We start from the raw sequence: 5,839 nt of genomic DNA on the forward strand, positions 1-5,839 counted from the left end.
GCAATTTGTCTTTTGCTCACTTGAGCACATAATTGTGTATATATTACTATGCTTGTGTTTTGTTTTGATTGTTGTGGACCAAATGCAAAGAAATGGACAAATGGACTTAGTTTCTAGGGCATCCCCTATGCAAAATTGGAGTAAAAGGACCTTAATGTTGAAGATGGATTAGAAGGACCAAACCTTGTCGCTACGCGAAAAATATAGAGTCGCCATCGGTTTTTATTTATTCCAAAGGAAAGGGAAAATATCGAGAAAACCCCAAAATATGGTCGTCGCAACCACGAACAGGTTCGGAAGTCGGTTATGCAAGGGGAAGGTATTAGCACCCCTCACATCAATGGTACTCTATGGGAACCATCTAGGATGTTTGCGCTTACGTGTGTATTTGTTTATCGAATGCTTGCTTGCCAAAGGTTTGTGGAGTGGAGGTAGATTTTAAATTAGTGTGCTCTCCAAGGAATGGATCCTCGTGCCTACGTATGCCCACTTGTTGAAGTGAGAAATCAGAGCCTTCGTAGTTCGTGGTTTTGAAATTTGTTTGTGTTTGTTTAATTGATTTTATTACCTTGAAGAAGGGTTTTCGATTGTGTCGCCCTAAGGCTCAAACAAAAGGTTTGAATGAATTGAATTGTTTTTAAGTTTTGAAGAAAGTGTTATTGATTTCGGATTGCACTAAAGGCTATGGATAAAGGTGAATACCTCAAACGGTCAAACCAAACGTCTTGTGTTCGAAGCATTCAGAATGAGTGTAGGAAAGCTCCAGTCTCATCCCTTCTTTATCGCTTAAGGCTCGTGACGTACGATCCTGATCGCCATTTATGATGTTTTTGAATTTGATTTGGAAAATGCCGTTTGACGTTGGATCAAGGGTTTGTTTATTGTTTGATTTGAAAAAGGACCGCTTGACGTTGGATCAAGGGTTTGTTTATTGGTTGCGAAATGGTGTGCGTTTCTAATGCCTAAGGGGTATCTAACCAAGCAATAAAAGAAAGTGAGTAAATGCGTACACGATAAAGGGGAGGGGGTACATGTAAAGTACAAGGGAGTGCGGAAATAAAAGGTCTCATTGTCAGGTAGCCCAAGAGAAAGCCATGTGTGTGTAATTGTGTTCTAAATGGGAAAGCAAGTAAAAGATTACAATTGATATTACAAATTCTTCTTGATACTTGCATTCTTCCATGGTAGATCGCATTTGTCCAAAGTCTCTTTTGCAAAGGGTCCTAATGAGTCTCTAAGTCCATTGTCCAAAGTTCTCTTCATGCTTGGGAGATTGTTATCTTTTTTTCCAATTTTTAAGGTCTTAACCATTTTTAGATTCATTTTAGAATGAAGTGAATATGATGGAATATGGATGCATAATGTGATAAAAGCAAAATAAAAATAAAAGTGCATAAAGTAAATGACCAAAATTAAAGGTTAGGAGCGGAAATTAAAATGCGGAAATTAAAGGAGTTAGAAGCGGAATTGTAAAGAATTAGATGTTAGAAGACGGAAATTAAATGTTAGAGTTAGTTTGTTAGATGTTAGAGTAAAGTAGAAATTATATTCAAGAAAACCATTATCAAGTTATCAATTCTAAAATATCAAATCATTAACAAAATGTCAATTCTAAATCTAAAAAACAATTATCCAAGAATTAAATTCTAAACAATATATCAAAAATTAAGTTCTAAACAATTATCCTAATTGAATTCTAAACAATTAACAAAAATAAAATCAATCAAGATCCTAATATTAAAACAATTATTAATACCTAAAATTAACAACCAAGTTCTAAAATTAATCCTAGTTATTAACCTAATTATCTATTAATGACTAGCACACTGCAGTTCCAGAATTTAGAATGGGCCTAGGATCCTGGGAAGTCTTCCTAGCCCAAACGCCAGGGGGTGTGGAAAGGGAAACGCATTGCAGCGTTGCTTGGTCAATAACCAATCCACTGCTGTATCTATTGCGAGCTGGTAACGAAAAGGAAAACTAAACAGAAAAGCGCTTATTCAAACACGCTTATCCACAAGCAGAAAGGCACTAAAGTCTCATATGGAGATTCTACCAGAAGTTCACAACCGATTACGCAACGGTGACAAATAACATCATCTAAAATCCAATACATCATCACGGCGAAGGAATCAAAGTGTAAGCATAAGGATTAAGAATTACCTTTCGAAGATGACGACGGAGGTGGCGACGATGATGACGAACACGAGCACAACTTCTGAGCGCCTCTCTTCCTCTTCTCGCAATGTTGGAGCGAATTGGAAGCGTGTGAGCGATAACGTTCTTCGAACTTCGAAGCTTCCGGCGGTGGAGGTGGCTTAGCTCTGTCGTGTAGAGCTTCGAGTGATGAAGCTCTCACAGCAATAGGAGATGAGCGTGTACTAAAGGTGGGAGGGAAGCGATTGCACGATGCTCTTTGAATGAGGGGAAAAAAGTCTGAACCCCAATGATTGGCAATGATTGCCTCTTATATAAGCTTGATCCAAGGGGCAATTTGGAGAATTGGATCTGGGTGGCTCAATCTGATTCGTCCAGCTGGCACTTAAGTGAAGGTGAGTCTTGAATTAAGTCACGTGGGATTTACCACAAGTTCAATTTTCTAATCCATTTGCTTCCAATCTTTTGATCCAACTGTGGATACCTGTATTGAACCAAACTAGTTTGTATTCAATAACTGGATTTGTTGCTGGAATAACCATTGATTTGAATTGGACTGTTACTTGGATGATTACTGATTTGAATTTTGCAGGACACATGCCGTCATGGAATTGGTATTGCACACCGTCTGCTTTGCACTACAGAGGCCAAGCCAAGGACTGCAAAGGTTAGGCTTTGAAGCCTTATTGCAGGTTACATCTGTATTGAAATGGCCTTGCTGCAAGCATCGTGTTTCCATCTGATGACAGGGCTTTGTTTTGTTGTCTCCACTTTTTCCCACTGATACAAGTATTTGAATCCTCCATTTGCATCTGATAGAGAGGTGTTTGTATAGTCAGATAAGGTTGTGTTGTAAATTCAAATCACAGGAGCAAGTGTTTGAATTCTCCATTTGCAAGCTGACAAAGCTTATGGTAGCTGAACATATCAATTTCATCCCCAAAGTTGGTCCATAACTCAACTTTGATGGACTTGTCACTGTCAACGATACCAATCACTTCTACAAAAGCTGTAAGAGGAGATGGTAGGGGTGAATCAGGTGATACTTTTACAATAATCTGCTTCTCATTCGATGATTTTCAAATGACAACTAAACCCTCAGATCGCACGAATTGTATCACTGTACGAACCCTTCTTCCAACACAGCAGGGTAACAGTTCCATATTGACAAAGACGGCAGGGCTTAATGAATCCATATTCATACTGATTCAATTGCAATCTGCAATGCGAATTGGTTTATTTTCCTGTTGACTATGAAGTAGCTTTCTCCATTGCTCTTTGCACTTATGATTTACTTTAACATTTCTAGGAATTTTGGTCAATTCAACATTTGATGTTGTATCTGAATTCAAGCGACCCCTTTTTGATGATTCTGAAACCTTTGGAGCGCAATCGGCATAGCAGGTCTGTAGCAGGCTTGTGAAATGGTTTGTTGCAGGTTCATTAATTTGTGTGTTTTGGTTTAGTGCAAAGTATTGGCAATGTTTTTTTGTGCTACAGGATTGGCTCCAGTTGGACGTTGCAGATGTTGCCGGTAACTCAAGTATGCTGCTGGATGTTGTGTTGGTCTGTTGCAAGCATGGATATCCATCCTGTAGGGAATTTGGTTCAGGTTCACGAATTGGCTCACCCCTTTTTAGCTAGTTGAACTTTGATGCACATGTCCATGCTAACTTGATGATGGCTTTGCAGGATGTGGTAGTTCACTGTCTCAGGGCTTGGAGCACTTTAGTCTTGGTGAAAGGTTCCAATTGCTGATTGCTTGCATAGGGTTCTTGTAAAGTGACTCAGTTGGGTTGTCTTGCACTTATGGGTAAAATCCAAGATCCTATCTTTTTACTCATTGATGTCCTGGTTTATTATCCCACTATTATGTTTATTGTGGTACCATAAATGTGAAGGCTGATTTTTCCATACATTACTGCAGGATTGCAAGCATGTTGCAGCTTCCTTGCAGCAGGTATCATGCTTCACGACCTAGACTTGGTCGGATTCGACAACTTACGCTCCAGTACTTCATGGTCTTGAGTCCTAGTTTGTGGCTCACCTTGGCTTGCTATTTGCCAACATGCTATCTTGCATCAGGCCTTTCGAGGTTTGCTTGGTGTTTATGGATGTGAAGCCAAGCACATGTCTGCAGCAGGTAAAAAATTTTGTCATCCTGCAACTGTCCGCAGCCTTAGGTTCATGATCAAATGCGCATAGCATATGTTGACTGTTAGCATGGATTCATGATCTAATTGGCCCACTGCATTGCAGTAGGGTATTGCCTCACGTTTCGTGACATTCCAAGGCATATTTTGTATGGTTTTTGCAGGTATTATCCCAGTTAACGAAACACAAGACGCTAAAGGTCATGGCAGTTGTAAATGGAGGAGCAGCACGGTTCCAATAACGAAGAAACAACCGGCAACTACTGCGTTGAAGCCTACAAAAATTCCAGCTGCTGTAATTCGCTTGCAGGTTGTCGAAATTGCGGCGTTTGGCTCAGTTTTGAAGCTCTGTTACCGTTCTTTTGCAGGTACTCGGTTGGATTCGAGTTTGGCCCTGGTTTTGTGCGTGGTTGGTATTTTGCGGGTGTAAACTTCACGATACCGCTGTTGAATGGTGTTTCGGGCTCTGTCCAGAGTCATTGACGTTGTAAACAAGACTGACTTAACGGAAGCAAGGCTATAACGTGGAGGCTTATGTTTCATGACAGCAGTGATCCCTGTAATGTGAGGTGCAACCACGCTAGTTCCAAACTGCAAATCCTTCTCCATCATATATTGTCTCATCAGTTCTGTTTGGAGATAAAGCACCCTAAATATATGAACCCGAAGCTAATGTATCGGGTTCGAGAAGATTTGCTTCCAACCCAGCCTGGTGTAGCATGGAATCATGCTTCATGCTTCCTATAAATTTCGACATTATTCATTGCCACGCCTTTTTGCACGTTCCGACTCATGATTTGCAGGATTCTTGGAATTGGCTTATGTTGACATGTTTTTGCTTCAGGGTCCATGTTTTGCTGCATGTGCTACTATTTGGGTTCGTGCTCATTCTGAACCATGTGTTCATGAAGTGGATAATGGCTTAAAACAAGATAGCCTCAAGTTCACCCTTTGAAATGATGAGGAAAAGTAGTAAAGATCAAGAATCAGCACTGGAGAGTAGATATAGGATCTAGGACTAAGGGAGGATTTGAGTTGACTTTGGTCAAAGTTGACCAAAAGTCAATTGTTGACCAAAGTCAACACTTGGTCCAAGTTGTCTAATTTTTTGTAATTTTCTTGTAATGACCATTTTATTGCTTTGTAATGGAATTTGAAGTTTTTAGTGAAAAGGATTGACTAGTTTGAACAAAATTGGATTGGCCTTTTTCTCTTTTAAACTTGATATTTGGAAATGAATGAATACTTGGCAGGAATGAACTAACTGACGAATTTTAATGAATCAATGACTTGAACATGACTTGTAACTTGGAGAGGATCATGACTTGAACATGACTTGTAATGAAATTGGACAGACAAAGATCCACGGATAGACTATGCAATGCTAGACTGTGATAAATATTGAATGATTCCCAATAGGCCAGAATAGACAATGTCATGGGTTGGCCCCAGACCTATGGACCAAATTCCAAGTGACTTGAATAACATTGACCATATGGAACAAAGCAAAGTATGAACCATGTTCTTGA

General features: G+C 39.7%; 1 long non-coding RNA gene across 2 annotated transcripts; it reads left to right on the plus strand.

Moving 5' to 3' along the window:
- The first annotated feature begins 1,841 nt into the window (after nucleotides 1-1,841).
- On the plus strand, nucleotides 1,842-5,504 carry LOC127133055 (uncharacterized). Of its 2 annotated transcripts, XR_007807061.1 has the most exons (7): nucleotides 1,842-2,552; nucleotides 2,750-3,307; nucleotides 3,467-3,561; nucleotides 3,658-3,769; nucleotides 3,850-3,970; nucleotides 4,085-4,300; nucleotides 4,475-5,504. It is a non-coding gene; the product is annotated as an uncharacterized LOC127133055 (long non-coding RNA). The 2 variants fall into 2 exon arrangements; XR_007807055.1 differs by having other exon boundaries at nucleotides 1,847-2,552; nucleotides 2,750-3,561.
- Nucleotides 5,505-5,839: the final 335 nt, after the last annotated feature.

This window comes from Lathyrus oleraceus, chromosome 1 (genome assembly GCF_024323335.1).
Source record: "Lathyrus oleraceus cultivar Zhongwan6 chromosome 1, CAAS_Psat_ZW6_1.0, whole genome shotgun sequence".
NCBI lineage: Eukaryota > Viridiplantae > Streptophyta > Magnoliopsida > Fabales > Fabaceae > Lathyrus > Lathyrus oleraceus.